General features: G+C 31.3%; 1 protein-coding gene across 1 annotated transcript in view; it reads right to left on the bottom strand.

Annotated features, from left to right (window-relative positions):
* Positions 1 to 18,121, bottom strand: part of LOC129948010 (uncharacterized) — a 34,043-nt gene extending 15,922 nt beyond the window's left edge. Inside the window, exon 1 of the mRNA XM_056058811.1 lies at positions 17,709 to 18,121. The gene's annotated coding sequence lies outside the window, so the exon portion shown is untranslated. The remainder of the gene's footprint in view (positions 1 to 17,708) is intronic.
* Positions 18,122 to 18,669: the final 548 nt, after the last annotated feature.

The following is an 18,669-nucleotide window of genomic DNA, read 5'->3' as shown; positions in this document are numbered from 1 at the left end:
TTGTACGAAATTTCAAGTCTTAAACATGACACTATAAAAGTCATAACACCTTTTGAACCTACATATTTCATAAGTAAAATATTGTGGTGGTAAGTAAAGCAATCTTTCCGATTGTCGATTGTAATAGAACCGGTAACGCCTTTCAAATCATACATATATCATCCAATTCTTGTTTTTCAATCTTTTATATATGTGTGTATAAGTTTTTTGCAAACTTATGTGAGGCACACTCAGAGACTTTGGTTTTTTTGCTGCCGATGTATGTTCGTTGCAAGAAATACAAAAAGTAAAAAGACTTAAAAATCGGAATACAATCACCTGGCTGAACCAAAAACTCGATAACATTCAAGCGGTCGATCGCGGCCAAGGATTTACATTTGCAACTAATTTCCATTTTAATTACCCCATACAAACCGCAACGGTCTGAGTTTGAGTTTGAGATTATGTCTTCAGCATTTTTTTTATTATTGCTGCTGATTTTGAGTTTTAAGACAGACGAAGTAAATTATATATGGTAAGTGTGATGGAATGATATAAATATTACGGTGGTGTTGCATTTGTTGCAACGTTTAACCCCAACCCCACACTGACCCTTGGCAGCTTGCCAACTCCAAGTCGGTCATTTTCCAGATCACTCAATCTAGTTCTTAGTTTTTATTGACTTCGACTTACATAATTTATGTTAAGTCTTTGTGTGTTAAAAATCAAAAAACAAAAGAACAAGTGTAAGCCATGCTACCAATTAAAATGGCAACAAAGTTAGAAGTTAGAAGTTTTGTGATTGTTTTTGTTTTAAATTTAATTTGAAAGTCCAACATTTTGTAAGTACGTGGATTATAAATGGCAGGAAATTTGATTTGAAACCTTGACGGATCACACCTGATCTAATTTGCCTAATGGCTTTGTTTTAAAAAGTTGACTTCCAATCCCATGGTCTGTAAATTAATAATTAAGTTTCAATTGATTTAGACGATTGCCACTCCACCTCGCCGCCGTGTGCTTACTCGATGAGTGTGTTCAGTGATCAAAAAACTTAACTAGCTATGATCATTGGATTTTATGAAGTCGAGTTCAATGGGTGATATCATTGAATTCTTGTTCTAACTCTATTATCAAAAAAAAAAAAAAGCAAAAAGTGGGCCAGACCAGGCCAGGCCAATATTCGACCACTTTTATGTTACGCAGACAAACCCGTTCTTAACCATGGTCTAAAAGCAGCACCATGCAGCACAATAATCAAGTCGTGCATCGAGACGTACTGCATGAGTGCGTATGAAAAATGAGCGCAATGTAATTTCAGCAGACAACGCACTCGAGTTGTTGGCAATGCGTTTAGACTAAAAAAAGGAAAAAATAAATTTGGAAAATAAATCTAAAATGTAATTCGATAATTCAGCTTAGGTTTATGTACATATGTTGCCTTTGCTCAGGCTCATGTATCTGTACATATGGGCTTCAGAATTATGCAAATCAGTGATTTGCAGAACATAAAATGTGATTGGCTTAGTAATTTGTTTGTTTTTTTGTTTTTTTGTATTCTTGGGACAAGAAGTAGAATTAAACATGACTCAGAAGCTAATTGTTTAAACTACTATATAGTTTAAAGTTGATTAGCCTACCTCTGACTTCAGCAGAGTTTAAACAGTGTATTTTATGTGTTGGTCTTTTTTTTAAGAAATGTTACATTGTATTGAAATTTAATTGCTTTTTGGTATTAACAAATTTAAATGTGTGCAGAAGTTGAAAAGGTCAACTGCATTGTAGAAGATTTTTAATGTCTTTTGATTTCTCGATATCAAAGTTCGGTTTAAATTTAAATTTTTAAAGTTTGTCGTAGCATTGAATTATAAAGCTATAAAAACGACTGTTAAATTTTTACTAAGGCTAAAACTAAAATTATGTTATCTCAATGTTAAAAATGCAATTCGAAAATCTAGGATTGGTGTTAACGGTGGGTAATAATTACAATGATAGAAAATCTTAAGAATGTAAGACTAGACTATTGTATTAAGGACAGAAACATACAGAAATAAACCATATTTTTATTAAAAGTTTCTAAAAAGTATTCCGAAATTAACGATGGTTTTAAAATTAGTAAAAATATAGTTTTAGAAATCCTACGTTAGTTATTATAAATGGGTTATTCAGTTTGTTTGTTTGTCTGTCGTTCACGCCGCAACGGAGCTAAGTAATTCACAATTTTTTGAGTGGAGGTAGATACGAGTATTGAGAGTGTTTTGAACCAATTTTTAACTCGGTGCAACATATAATTCTCAGTTCATTTGGGCAGATACGCCAATCACATTTATGATTAGATATACGCTATATTTTTCTTAGACTACACCACTACGTAGCATATTATTAGGTACTTCCTACCTTTGGACCTGTGATCGTTTTTATCATTAGGCTTTAGTCAATATCTATAGGGTTCCTACTTAATTTGATTAGTCCCAATGATATAATGTTGCAAATAGAACATCGTTTAAATGGCTTCTCGTGCATTCCTAACGTCCACTTTAAGACCATAATTAATTCTGGCCTAATTTGTCTGATAGCGTGTTGTCTTAGAGGGCCACGAAGGTGTGCGGGTTATTCACAGAGACCTGCAAATTAAAAAAGCACCCCAAGAAAAAATCGAAAGTAGTCAAATCACTACACTTTGGTGTCAAATTCAAGTTGAAAGGGGGCAAGATAACCATGCCACGAATCCACTCGCGCAGAATATTGATTTCGTCTTAAGCTGTGTGGCACGCAGTGCCATCCTGTTGAAAGCGTATGTATTTGGTTTTCTTATCATCCAACTAATTAGTGATCATCAAACTATAGCTATCGACATTGACATTTTTTATTTTTGAAGAAGTTTAGATCGATGACGCCTCCAGCCCCAAATCCACATCGAACAGTAACTTTACTCGAATGCATTCCCATTCTGTAATCGTTTGAATTTTTGGCATCTCAAATCTCACAATTTGCTTTTACAAGTACCCATCCATCCAAAAATGGGCTTCATCGTTAAAGATGACCATAATTAGTAAACACAACCCTGAGTTGGATTTTGTAAACAAAAGACTCAAAATTTGCCATGTTATCTTCTGTTACCGGCCAAGTTCATGTGAACGATGCGGTATTGACTGCCTCTAGATTCTGATGCACACTTTCACGAAGATCGGCTATGTTTTCGGTTTTTGGCTGATTATTCAGTCTGTGGACTCGAATTCGGTCACGAAACGCAAGGCGCGCATCGTTGCTACTGGAGAACAACCATTTTGATGATAAAGTTTTATCATTAAATAATATTGAAGAGCAGGCACTGAATCAATTAAAATATTATCTAAAAACAAAACCTTTGAAACACCATCGTCGGAAAGCATTCTACATCAGTGCTTTAACGGTATGTTGATGTGACACAGAACCTTTTTTTATCTATGGTCTACTTATGACAGGACCAGCGTAATGAAAACTTTAAACCAAATAAAATAAATAAATTTGGTGTCACTTAAACGCTTAGAAAATCTATTGACATACTAATCTTATGTCAGGAATAAAGGGGACGTACAATTTATCTTAAAAATTTAAACGGGTAATTAAAGAAGCACTTAGTAATGATAAAATTATTCTTGGATGGTGCTTGTAAAAAAGACTCTTTTAGGCAAGGTTTGAATACAGATATCTAACATCACATTAACGTCACGAATAATACAACCTTAAAATTTAGCATTGTTAAAATTTAACCTTATTTACCACTATCCTCTGAGTATTTTAATATGTATTTATTTAGGTTCCAAATATTGAAAAAAATGTATGTACCAGATTTTGCCTCAGTTCCACAGAATGCATAATCATCTCGTAATTTTAAATTTTCGAGTTCGCTGTCCAGCTCTTTTGTTTTGTTGCAATACTTTTATTGTATATTTACTTTTGTTATACCACTTTTCTTTTTCTCTTGAATTTTTGAAAAAAAAAACATCTTTTATTATCTCTTAATTTTTGCATAACTCCGTATACCCACATACGCAAACGTAATACATCTTAATTCAGTATAATTTCAATCTTTTATTATTAACCAAGGTTTTGCAAAATTAAATCTGCATAATTAAATTAAGTATTTGACCAACAAAACAAAAATTTGTCATAAACTTGTTCAAATTTCATTCATTTTTATGTTCAACAGAATATTGTATTTTTAAGTTTTTGTTTTATTTATTTTATGTGTGTTGACATTTTTATACGTTGTACATTATGAAGATAACAGAGAGTTCATTTGAAATTTCGCGTGAAAATACATCTATGCACACGCTTAACACTTATGTCACTAATTGGATAAATTGTGTACAAAAGTTAAATACAATTTACTCCTTGATGTTAGTTAAGTGAATAAACTGAAATTTGAAGATAAAGAAGTCATGCAAATTGAGTCTTTTGAACCTCAAAGCAACACTTTGTGTTTCTGTTAAGTTGTTATCTAAAGAAAAGCGCACTAAAATCACGAGGTTGACCCGTCTCACATTATATGTAAACCTCTGTCATCATTGCACTGCCAAACAGTGGATCAAGTTGCAAAAAATTACATACTTAAAATGTTTGTAAAAATAATTGCATACAATATATTTTCAGAGCCTGTGTTAAGAAATGTCTAAGGAATTATTTTTCTTAAATGTGGCTTTAATTCGATGGAAGCAAGAAACTTGTCATATTATTTAGAAACATTGGTTTAAGTTCATGTTTCAAAGATATTTATTTTACTGTTTGCTTCTTTATAAGACATATACAATATTGTACCTTTCCATGAACTTGTTTTTTTGTTCTCTCTAGCAACTTTTCGGGGGCCAATTCGAAATGAAATTGAAAATTCTTCCGCATTGTAAATAGCTCCAAGCTGTGGAATGACGTTTGTCCAGAAGCAGACCTCAAACCCAAATGTTTTTTGCATAGTATTATGTGATCTTTTCCATTGAAGTATATGGAAATTGTTTTCCCTTCCGTGTACGGCATGGTGCGGATGTATTCAAAGGCCCCAACGGTATTGAGCACTTGGTACAATGTAGACTTGTAACAAAAATAATACTGGTTATTGTATAACTATATAAGTATAAAGCATCTAAAATTTCTGCTTCATCATCATCGATTGATATTTTGTCCTACTCGTATTTGGGTTTTTTAATCGCCGAAGAAAATGATGACAGATAAACGCCATCAATCGATAGAAGCAGGTTTTGCCTAACATTTATTGTAAAATAGTAATAAACATGCAGAATATATTTGTTAACTTTTTTTTAACAAAAAAGTAGATTTAAATTTACATTTTTAATGGTGCTCTCTTTTCAAATATTTAAATGTTTTGCTAAAACATCATTATGATTTTTTTTGCGGTCAGAAAATTAAAAGTGTTTCTCTGTTGACAAATGTAAAATTTGCATAGAAATAGTTACTTGTGACAGCATTGTCAATAATTGTTATTTTAAAAATTAATTTATGACCAAACATAGATTCAAGGTTAGACTGAATAATATTTTAAATTATATTGAGGCCGATATTCGATTTATTTTTTTCAAATAAGGTTTAATGACCGAAACACATAACACAAATTTTAAATTATTACATACGAGTATTTAGTTTGGTTTTGTGTCGTCTCTATATTGTGTTGAAAATTGTGATTAATAGTGATTGTTTTTTGCGCAAAATTTCTTCTCAGTTTATTTTTAGTTTCTGTCAGTGAGGATAATTTAATTTGACACAAAATTTTATTTCATCATTGCAGAAATAAAATTACAAAGCCAATTCCAAATAAAGATTGAGGCATTAAGATTTTGCTCCAATTGAATTAAATTTGAATAAATTTCAAGTGAATTGCGCAAGAAGTGTCATTTATTTTTAACAATAAAATTAGTCGATATAATTTATTACCGAAAAGTTAGATAATTTGTCTTCTTTTTTTTTGTGTGCATTTTTTTTCCTGTCAAAGTTTTTAAGCGATAATCTTAGTAGGTAATTACTTTTAAATGCTTTTGCTAGGTTAAGATATAAATGTCAAAGTGATTTATTTAGGTTAATGTTTGACTGACAAAAATCAACAACAATTATTGACCTTGAATTTAGCTAGAAATAATAATTTGTCGTCCAAAAAGAATACCATAAAATAAAAATAAAAGTATATTTTGTTTTTGCTATTTATTGAACGTAACTTTTAGTCATCTAATTGTTTAAAAAAAATTAAAAAACAATCTTTTAAGATATTAAATTTGGACAATCCATTAACGTTTCATTTTTCGAATTGACTTTTTTTTACTTTTTCTTAAAAAAATAATTCTAAATATTTATTTGTGAAATATAAATAATATTAATTAAGATTTATAATAAATTATTCAAAGCAAACTAAAATTAAAATTTTCTCTTCTTATTTAAACTTAAAGTGAAATAACATTTTTATAAAGTTATAAAATAAACAATATTAATCGTGATGTCAGTCTGCATTTAAGCATTAAGAATTTAAATTGATTTTCCAATATGAAATTTCATTTTAGAAGCCCCGTTTTCACATGTTAAAACTAAAAAATCTTCAACAACGCTTTAAAATTGTCAAGAATTACAACAATAATTGTTAAAACTTTGCATTCACAGTTCGCAAAACTAAAGCTTTTTCGGGGTTTGTTCTTCCCTTCTCAGCAGCCATCAATAATGGAATTATAAGAATTGAAAGCTATTTATATGAAAAACGTTTATTTTCAAAAAAGAACTATTACTATAAATATTTAACAAGAAAAGTATCATGACCGTGTTATTTCTCAAATAAATAATCACTGAGTTCAATTAAAATATCCACAATTGCTTCCAAATCTTAATGATAAAATTTGGAAAGTTATCGAGGACCTACAGCTGCACAGAAGTCTATTTGATCAAGAAAGGACAATTGATATCATATGTATCATACATAACAAATCCCATATAAAGACAATTGCAAATTATTTAGGACGATCTGATATCTTAAGTAAGAGTCTTGAATGATCAGAGGGCATTCGAGTTGAAACCATTAACAATCAATCTTGTTAAACGTTTTTGAATATTTTTATTCCTTTCCGAACTTGTCTTGTAGATGGTTGCTCCATATTACAAAACAGATCGCAAAAAGGCATTAAAAAGAGAATACAAAGTGCATGCAGCATAGAATTAACTTTAGCAACACTGAAATGTGTAAAATACATTTTATTAATGAAAATTGGAAAACTGCTTCCAACATAACATAAATTGGTATTTTAAACATATTAAAAAATAAATAGCTAAGTCTTCTTGAAGGAGGAAGAAATCAGGAATATACGATGACAAATGAGTGTACTTATCTCTGGCCGACTTCTTCCGGTCCAACCAAGCCAAACACATAATCTTCAACACAGCTTCCAATTTAATTAACAAAGTTTTCACGTTAATCGACCCCGACGAAAGATTCCACCATTCAAATACCATCAAAGTGACCAAAATTTGAAGCGACAACGGTTTCCCGCCAGCAATTATTCGTGGCTTAATTTTACAACAACAATGCAGACGAGCTAAACAAAAAAATGAGGATAACAACAAAGGATACTTCAAAAGCATTGTTTACGTTCAAAAACTGGCTGAGAGTTTTAAGCAAGTTGTCACCAAAAACATCCAAGATGTCCGATTGGCTTTCAAATCTAACCAGACAATTACACACCTTTTCACCAAAGTAAAGACCAAAATAGACAGAGATAAACGAACTGACGTCATTTATAAAATAAACTGCAAAGGTAAACCTGACGAAACATGTAACCTTTGCTACATCGGAACCCCCAAACAATTCTTGCGCCAAAGATTGTCCAACCACAAATCTGACATCAAAAACAATAACCTGGCTAAAACCGCATTGGCGGCCCATTCAATAGACAAAGGTCATTCTCCGGATTTCGATGGTGTTAAAGTTCTTCAAACGCAAAAACATACCTCTAAGCGATATGCTCTCGAAACGCTCCACATCCTGAACAACAAAAACAATATGAATCGCAAGCAAGACATCTGTATACTGCTCACTTGTTTCCTCATAAGAGTTTTCTCTTTGTTTTTTGTAGTTATAGACTGAACTTCTTAATTAGAAGTGTTTTTTATGCAATGTTTTAAAATTTAATTGTTAAATTGTAAGTTTTTTCTTATTCTTGTTGTCCACAATATTGTACTATGTGTTTTATATTTCATGTGTAATAAAGTTCCCCTGAGGAAGGCAGCAACCCCTGCCGAAACGTCGGGAAAAGCTAATGTAACAACCTTGTTTCATTGCAACGATCAAAGTGACCAAAAAAGCCGAAGGAAAACCTAATTTTTCCAATACACATAAGTGAAATATAAATAAATAAGGTGGCGCAACAGTCCGTTGAGAACTACGGCCTTGTGACTTACAACTCTCAACCGGTCCTGATGCGAGTAATGTTATAAGGAATGGAAGAGAAACAAAAATCAAAGCTGAATCCGAACGGCTAATTTGACAAAGCACTTTCGATGACACGAATTATTCTTGGAGGATTTGCCAATTCCTCTCAAGAGGCTGTAAGTGAATGTCATTTATTAAAATCAGAAATAAAAGTGGTCCCAGGTAGCTTCCTTGAGGAATACAAAAGGAAATGTGAATTTGGTTCGACTTGACATTATTTAAATTAACGTATTAAATGAGATCAAAAAACAACAAAAACTACGAACTTTGCAACTTTGCGGTTAACTTGACCGAAGGCTTTGACGACGACACGTCACGTGTCGGTTGGTGCAAATAACTTCACATTCCGACCCAGGTTCAAAACAGGTAACTTTGATGTTGATTTACTAGTAACAAAGCCACTAAAGACGTTAATTTAGGTCCAGATTTATGAATAAGAATTATAAAATTAATTTTCTTACAGTTTAAAAATCCATCATTCTTAAGTGAAGTATTAAATAAAAGTGCTAAAGATGCACAGAGAGAACATGAGCACATTTTAAGATATACGCTGATATTTTATCAGGATCTAGGTCCTATTTCACTAAACACTTTTCACAATTCCCTTCGCAGCTTTGCACTTTTACAAATTTGAAAATTTGTTAAGTGCAAAGTCTTTTCTGGAAAGCGAAAAGTTTTGTTATTATTCATTGTATTCAAAGCAATGTTTCAAAACGCAACTTTCAAAAGTTTTCAGTATTATTCAAAGACAGTTTTATTTTGTTTATTTTTTTTTTCGAAAAGTTATTGAAACCAAAAAAAAAAACGAAGATAGTATGCGACCCATACTGATAACTTCCCATCCCGTCTGACGATTTGTCTTGCTTAAAAGTTTGTAGGTTTTCGTGTTGGGCAAAAAAAAAGGTTAGTTGAATTATTCTTCAAAATTATAAAATTACCAACAACATTTTGCATATAAAGAAACAGTTTAATTTGAAAATCTAGTTTTGTTAAATAGATTTTTAGTCGAAAATAAATTTTTACCAACTTTTGTCAAATATTTTATTTTTTTTTTAAAAACTATCAATTCGATTTTTCTCAAAATTTTCCTGAATGTTGACAATAATATTTTTAAAAGATAAAAGTAATTTAAACCCAATATCTCAAGGTTTTGAAAAGATATTTGGGGCGAAAATCAATTTTTATCAACTTTTATTATTTTTTTTGTTTAGGTTTTCATTTTTTATAAAAAAAAAATTCAATTCGATTTTTCTCAAAATGAAGCCAAAACGTTATTTTTCGTTGCACAAAAATGTTTTGAAGATGAAATAATTTTTTTTTAGTAAAATTTTTGAGGTGACAAATTTTTTTTCAGTTTTTTGATTTATACAAAAATAGTTATCTGGATAAAAAAAATATATTTGTTTGGTATCACGTTACAATATACAATATAAAATTTAATTCAAGTCTCTTACGGTATTGGTTTGCGAGATATTTAGGGTTAACGAAAATTTTCACCGTTTTTTAAACTACCCTATTTCTTTATATGAAAAATACTGTTGGTAATTTTAAAATTTTATACGAATAATTCAAATGATATCTTTCTTAACCCAACACGAAACCTTACAAAGTTTTAAGCAGGACGAATAGACAGACGGGATGGGAAGTTATCAGTGTGGGTCGCATCCCAGCCTCTTTTTTGAAGTCAATATCTCTTCTGGTTCCTGAGCTATGGATGACGAAAAAACGTAGTGAACATACGTACGTACGGACGTACGAAAGTCGAACACACGCCACACAGACATCTTTCTAAAAATCTTTTATTTCGATTCCGAGGACCTGGAAACGTCGAAAAATTTCAAAATTTTCAATTTGACAAATCGGACCAATTACAATAGCTTTCTATGGAAAGTTAATAAATTAACCGCTTTGAAAATAAATAGTAGTTAACAAGACAACGGGCATATGCAATTTTTTAATTTTGACGAATTAACCAAACAAGAATTTTGAAGTTTAGGATTTACGCTTTGATGCATCTAAAAAAAATTGTTTTCAAGAGTAATGAAATTATTATACTTCGATATCGGAAATGTTTGTTCGTAATAATAGAGTTGTCGAATAAAAAGAAAATACCATCGCATATGTGTCGTCTAAAATTTTAAATAAAGTTAAATTCAATAGCTTAAAGAGACTTAAATGTGTTTAAGTCTCTTGAAAAACATTTTGTGTACACTCATTAGGCTATGAATGGAGCTCATGAAAAAGAAAGCAAATTATGAGAAATCTTTAGAAACATTAGCATTCAAAATTTACAAAGTGAAAAGTGTTTAATAAAATGGACCTCTGATTGCTTCTCAATACTCAGACTACAAACACATAAATTAAAAGTTCCAATTTTCAAGGCGCTATTCGAACAGCCATGAACCGAAGGCAGCGGACGGTCGCATGTAGCATTAATGAATTGGGAAAAGCAAAGTAATTGGAAACAAAATATTTGATTTGGAATACCATGAGGTGTTCTTTTTTCAATAATTTAGCTACAGATGTAATAAGTATTAGGCTTTAAACTCGCCTGTATAAATTTTATGATTTTTGTATAAGAATTTTTCAAAGACTCCATATTTATTTTGAATGCGGCTAAAATTAGATGAAAGGATAATCGTTATTGGGACTACGAAATATCTTGTATGCCTTGTTTTTTTTTGTTATTTAAATAAACAAGCCTTTTTTCTACGAATTATGCTTCAACTTTATACTGTTCAAATTCTTAGAAACAAAGCTATGAAAAGCCTATTTTTACAAAGGACAAAATCATTCAATAACTTTAAGTAGGAAATTCATACTTGTTTTTTTTTTTTTGTAATATTAAAATAAAAACTTGCTAATAGAAAACCATATACACATTGAACCTGAAAACTCTTATTGAACGCTTAATTCTGTTTATGAAAAAATACCAGTTATTGAATTTTCAAACATTGATATAAATGTACATTTTTATGATGCAAAACTTTGCTATAACTTTTAAATTCAAACATCTGAATTATTAAAGCAATTAATTCAAAATACACCTAATTTGTGATTAATTAGTAGATATGATGCGAAGTTCATACCAACTATCAATTTAAGATTAACGAACAACATAAATAAATGGGACCATAGTTTTTTTATTATTGTTTGATTGCTATCTTTTGCAATATTATATTGGGATTTGCAAATCATCTCTAAGCTGGTTCATAATTTGTATACCTTTCGAAATTTTGTTCGTAAGCATTTGGTAAGATTCATAAAACATTATGAAAGGAGCAATCTCTCACCAAAGAAACAAACACTTTTTTCTTTTTGAATTCTTGATAGAAATGTAGTTGTCAAGGAAAACTCGAGAATCGCAAGTGATAACCACCGAAATGTCAAATTATTTATTATGATCTTGAACTGTAATGTAAATTTCATTCTTAAACCTCTTCTTTCAGTATTTTTTTATTTAATGTTTATTTTAATCTTGGACCAAAACTTTGTATAGATTTTATTGGCAAGGTTAGAATCGATTTGTTGTGTTCAATGAAAGAATGCAACATGTCTCACATTTAATTATATCTAATATACATTTTTCTAGTACGCCAGTCGAGTTCAAACATTAAAACCATAGCCAGCGCATGTAATCAGACAAAAATGTGTATAAATTTAATTTATTAATGCTGTAAATGTTAAGGCCTATAAAACCTACCATCAACATCAACTTAGAAATGAATGTAAGAAATGTGCAACAACTAATTGCTCAAGGCATATTAAATCTTATCTCGTTAGCAAGTTAGTTTTTAAACCATCAACGAGTATAATGTCTAATGTCTAACTTAATATCACCTGCTGAGCAGTTGGACTTCAAATCATATTGGACAGATGAATTATGCAACAATGTGAACATTTTTACTACATGACACGTATACAAATAATTTTGATAATTTTGATTAATGCACGTACATTAAGAGTTCAAGAAGTACATCATGTTTCTCATTCATTTTTTCGGAAAATAGTGGGATATATGGATGCGAGGTTTAAATGGAATTAAGGAATATTCTTGGAAAGTTTGTTTTTACTAAGATTAAAAATGGCCTTGATTAATCAACATTATAATGACGGAAAATTCTTACCGATATTAAGTTCTTGGTATTGGATTTGTGTTAAAATTACTCCTGTAACAATTTTGTTTTTTACAAAAAAATGTTGAACAGGGTTTCTAACATTTAATTTCTTGACTGAAATTTGTTTTAACAAGAGATTTTTATTTTATATCCAAAGGTTTTGGTTACTGCTCAAGTATCTTAAAATCCCAAATCCGATTCTTATAAAATCTCTCAGTTTTGATATTTTAAAAAACACATTTGTATTTTAATCACTTTTCTGTCCTTTCTACTCTTACAAATGAAAAAAAAATATTTATTCCAATTTCAAAAGGCTTATAGTTAAAAGTTCAATAAAACCGTACTAAATTATACTTATGAAAATATGGAAGCTCTAACATAGTATTTATAAAAAGAAATATAGGCGCCAAGGGGCCTTGCCTTCAAATGTTTGAAGAGAATTAACTCTGATAATATTAAGTGTGTTCATTTTATGTGCTTTGAAGGGCTTTTTAAAGAAATAATAATTAATTTGATGGTGTATCACGATACCAACAGCTTCTTTTATCTAGACCTAGTTTGTTACATTGGGAACATTCTTCAATTAACCTCAAACAGTTTAAATTTATTCATGATCTATAAATTACACATTTTAAAAGGGCACAGAATGATTTTTACAGTTCGTGGCGTCCATATCGTTTCTTGCACTTTCTTTGTTTTATTCAGTCACTATAGACAAATCCTTTCAAGTCGACTATTCTACGTGTGTTAGCTAATACGAGCCCATTCGTCAACAAAACGCATGATCTGCGAAAAACATCACCCATGTCTCAAACCACAACATGATAAATTTGGTATCGTGGTTTGAGGCTACACCAGTTAAAAAATTCAACTGAACGCAGAAGCTTAACAAACAACCATATTGGATTTTTGATCAGTTGGAAATTGATACCAGTTTTAGTCGAAAAATCATTAGCGTTTGGCCCATTTTTGAATAAATGGGTAAGTGTATATGCAAAATTTCTGAATTTGGGACAACACCAATCTACGCGACATTCACGAAGTGCCAATGCATCTAAATGAAGTTAATATTTGTATGAATTTTTCGCTAGACAGGTCATCGGTCCGTATTTCTTCGAAAAATATGCTATCGGAGCCATCACCATCAATAACGATCGCTATAAGTTGATGTTCACCAACTTCTTGCGGCCAGATATGAACAAAGAAGACATATGGTACCAACAGGATGGAGATACGTACCACAGAGCTCAAGATAAAATCGCGGGATCTCGAAAAAGAACACGATCTATTACTTTTACTATGACGTTGTATTTGTTTGTTAAATGCCAAAAGATATCAGTTTAAAATGAAAATGGAACCTCTTATTGGAAAAAAAACATAATAATTCACAAAAGACTTCTCGCAAATAAAATTTTTGTTGAAAAAAGTTGTATGTAGAAATAAGTAATATTCAATTAAAACAAATAAGAAAACACATAACTTAGAAGTTCAGTAATTGGTCGTAAGAATCATTTATTTTAAAAGATTGCTAAGGTCAACAATTAGAAGATTATTAAGTATTTCAATTATATGAGCCTTAAATTAATTCTCGAATGGCAGTTTTAATGAATTCTTTGTTTCTTGAAGATAAAAATCTGAGGAAAATTTTGAGCTAGAATTTAAAGATCTTCATAAAATGATTGAATTGATTACCAAATAATTAAATATGTACTTGAGAGATTCTTTAACACTCAATAAATTTCAGTAATTGATTAACCTTAAACCTAAAAAGATATTTAAACGACCATTTTTCAACCAAATCTATGACATTTAATGAATGATATATTTAAATGTTTTAATGCCAAAAAATTAGGGGAAAATAAAGTACATGCTGTCGTCAAGAAAGGGCCTACAACACCGATGTCTTGGTCAAAACGTCACCATCGACAGACGTAATTTTGAGGTAGTCGAGGACTTTGTGTAAACGCAGAAAATAACACCAGCGCTGAGATCTAACGAAGAATAACTCTTGCTAACCGCTGTTTCTTTGGGTTAAGATAGCAATTGAGTGGTAAAGTTCTCCCTCAAAAGACCAAAGTGTCGCAATATAAGACGGTGCAGAAGCATGGACCATGACAAAAGAGGATGAAAGCTTGTTGGGTTGTTTCGACAGAAAAGTTCTTCGTGTGATCTACGGTCCCGTATGCATCGAAGGGGAGTAGAGAAGAAAATGGAACGAGGAACTGTACGGGCTGTACAGCGACGTAGACGTAGCCAGAAGGGTAAAAGTCCAACGACTAAGATGGCTGGGTTACGTAGAGCGCATGGAAAACAATGCTCCGGCCCGGAAAGTCTTCGAATCCACACCCAGAGGACGGCTGTAGCGCCACCTTAAGTAAGTATGTTACCAATGCCAAAAATCGATTTTCGAACGCTTTAATATTGCGTGTGAAATAAATTTAATCTATTTTGATATTTATTTCGAAAATTTAAGATTTCATAAAAACTTAATAACAATAGACCAGTAAATGAAACTGATAAAGCTTTCATGACTCAAACAATCTCCTGGAGTTAATCGATAATTTGAATTAAAATTAGCTTTATTTGTTTTAAGACACAGTGACATACAAAAGACTTAAATTTAGTGTTTAAGTTTTACATCTGTACCAAATAAGATTAAAAATGGCCAAAATTATCAGCAAAACCATAGGTTAGGTAAGGTTAAAGTGGCTGTTAATTAATAATCCACACGCTTAGGCCTAAAGAAGAGGCTCATTGTGATACCACATGAATCTAGAGAGTTACTTCCCACTAGTCGAACCATTTTGAGCTTTCTAAAAAGCGAAGGAGATATTTGATATCCTTTTTATCCTTCACTGGGATTATCAAAAAAGTATTTTAACAGATGAAGTTTGCGTCGAAGTGAAAGAGCAGGGCAGGTGAGAGATTGTTTCCTCTTCTTCCTCGTCCATACAGCTCCTGCAGAAGTCTTTTCAGGCTACACCAAGTCGCATTGCGTGTCTGTTTATAAGACAACGTCCCGTAAGGACACCAATTAGGGAGCTAATATGAAGTCTGCTTTGAGATAACAAGTCTTTAGAGCGCTTTAGGTCCAGTGAAGGCCATATGAGTTTTTTGGCTGCACATGTTGGTAAATTGTGCCACCTAGATGTTATCGCAAAAGCTGTTTCTTTTAGCATGAGTTTACATGCAGCTATCAGTATACCCTTTTTTCTCCCTTTCAGGTGAAATAGGTATGACGGTTCCATTTTTAGTGAGTTCATCGGCTCTACAATTGCCTGTGATGTTTCTGTAGCACCCAACAAATGGGAATGTTAAATTGCTGTTGCATCTCCATAAGAGACGATCGACAATCGAGGGCCATTAGAGATTTAGTTGAGACACCGTCAGCAATACCATAATAATACACAATTTGAAGGCATTTTCTTTCTTAACTTCCTTTTATTGGTTTAGCATCAAAATGATTTTCATAATCTTATCTCATCTTGTACTAAAATAATTTCTAGATCTACGGGTTTATAAGATATTTAGCGTCAACAAAAATGTTCACTTTACTTCAAAGTTGTTATAGTAAGAAAATAACGCACTCAATTTTTTTGGAAGTAGTTTCTGCATCTTTTGATGTTATGTTAAATAAAATTTATTTGAATTCGGTGTTTATAGTGGTTCTTTGATACTTAAGTAAAAATCTTTTATTGAGACCTTTAAACATCAAAAATGTCAACACTTTCAATATGGGAAGTTAACAAACATCTTCAGTAATAAATCTTTTACTATTTTAATGCTATTTTTTTAATTTAGGATATCTCTTAATATTTCTAATGTCAAATCTCTTGTTTCATTTTTGAAAATGCATAACATGGAAAACAGATTAAAAGTTTCAGATCTTAAAACATAACCTTTTTCAATCCCAAATCTTCTCACTAAAAACAAATCTATTTATCTCTTTCCAAAAATATACAAAAAGACTTTTATAAATTAAGCACATACAGGGTTAGGCAAAAAGATTTCCCATATCCATCTTGTTGGAACCAGACTTCTTTTTGATTCCTAGTAAACTGATTTAAGTTTGGTTGGAGGAAGGTCTCAATCATGTGACATTTTCTTTGAAAAAATACGGACCTAACACACAAAATTTAGCAACAGCACACCAAACTATCACATAAGGGCTGTGAATTGGTCGTTGATGAATTAAGAGTTGCCCAATATTGAAAATTTAGTTTATTTACAGTACATGATAAATGGAAATGGGTCTCGTCAGATGTAATTAAAACAGCATAAACGTGAATGTTTTGAAGAATGTCTTCACAAACAACTCTGCAGAACCAGCATTACGGATATATTCCTCTGCAACAGATGCGCGATGATCAACGTGCCACGCAATTATGATTACTAAAACCGGCTCGTATACCTCTATCCATCTATACCCGGAATACAATTTTATCTATAAATATCGTTAAATATAAAAGTCTAAAAATACGGGAGGTTTTTTTGCTGGGCCCGTAGAACATAAATTTCCACTCTGAAAAATATTACCCTCTCAAATCTGGACGTTTCAATTTGTTTCTTTCAAAAATGAACAACAACAAAAACCGCAATAAAAATAATAACATGCACATGATCAAACAATCAGATAAACCAAAATATAGCAAACACTCCTGAAATTAACAACCAACAAAATTTAAAAAAAATCAGTAATTCTTGTCTTCAATTAAATTTTATTACTTCCAACAATTATTTATGTCTGCATTTTAAAATTTATTTTTTCGCTATAATGTTTATTCTTGTGCTTTCTTTATTGTCTGTCCATAATGCAAATTAAGTACGAACCTTGCCCGTCTTTTAAAAAAATCACGTTTAACATTGACTTTTGCTAATTGCTAATTCATGTTAAAATCGAATAATTCAAATTTTAAGGTTTGCACTTCAGCTCTTTTGTTTTAGAAGGAACATATTTAAAATTGACCAAAGGTTTTGGAGTAAATGTGAATATAATAATTTTCAATGATACAAAGTACAAATTAAATTCCACTAAAAAGCTCAATACCTGAAATAAGCTTGCATATTCAAATAGAGAAAAGATAAACTTCCGCATTTCTGTTTTTTCTCCAAAAAAAAAAATTGTGCAACAATTCTCCACCGAAACTTTAACTCACCTTATTTGAATCTCTTTCAATGTCTGTACTTTAGTGTTTCTCACTTAGTCTTTTATGTTTTACGAACCGAAATAAAACAAGTTGCACCAAATCTAGAAAAACCACACGTAAAACAAAAACAAAACATGAAACAACACCCACGGAATTACATAGAATTAAAAACAACAACAAAAAACTCTACACTGTCAACAAAACCAAATTGAACTTCATAGATCAATAACGCACAACTTTAAGATTACGAATATAAAAACTAATAATATAATTTATGACTTTCAAAAACAAAAAATTCAAATTCAATATTGCCACATAATAATTTTAGCGTGTTTTTTTTCGTCTTCGTTTCTGATGAACAATATAATAATTTGAAGATGCAACCAACAACACTTATTGAGAAAGACCGCGTTCCGAAACTGACTCAGAAACAGTGTAAGCCTCGAAATTTTACTGTTACCCAAGACCCTGGTCAGTGTCAATGATAATGATGATGATGAGGAGGGACGATCAACGGCGGCGCTTCGTGGTCATTATAGTTTGAAATCGAAAGTTTTACGTGCACATAATATGCGGCAGAGTGTGTGACGATACGAAGACTATTTACGTTGCTTGTACTAAAAGTAAATACAAAAATTAAATCGATATAGTAAACACCAGTATATTGAAGAAGAGGCGTAGTATAGTTGCGTCTGAATTTACTACCAGCACCTGAACCTACGTCAGAGCGAGATTTCATGGTTTCCAATACAAAAATTACACGAGCAATAAAAACAAAACGCACGCTCTGATCGGAAAAGGTAGGTATGCTATTGTTGTAGCTTCTTCTTCTCTGAGTTTCACTTGCTTCATTGCGTCTTTTCTTGATCGTATTCTTCTTCTTTCGCTGAACAATTTTTTTGTTGTTGTTTTGTTTTTGTCTATTTCGTTTTCTTCGAAAAATGCAACAGAAATCAATAAAACAACAAAA

Source organism: Eupeodes corollae, chromosome 2 (assembly GCF_945859685.1).
Source record: "Eupeodes corollae chromosome 2, idEupCoro1.1, whole genome shotgun sequence".
In the NCBI taxonomy this organism is placed as follows: domain Eukaryota; kingdom Metazoa; phylum Arthropoda; class Insecta; order Diptera; family Syrphidae; genus Eupeodes; species Eupeodes corollae.
Note: the sequence above shows the minus strand (reverse complement) of the source record. Positions and strands in the feature narration are given on the sequence as shown.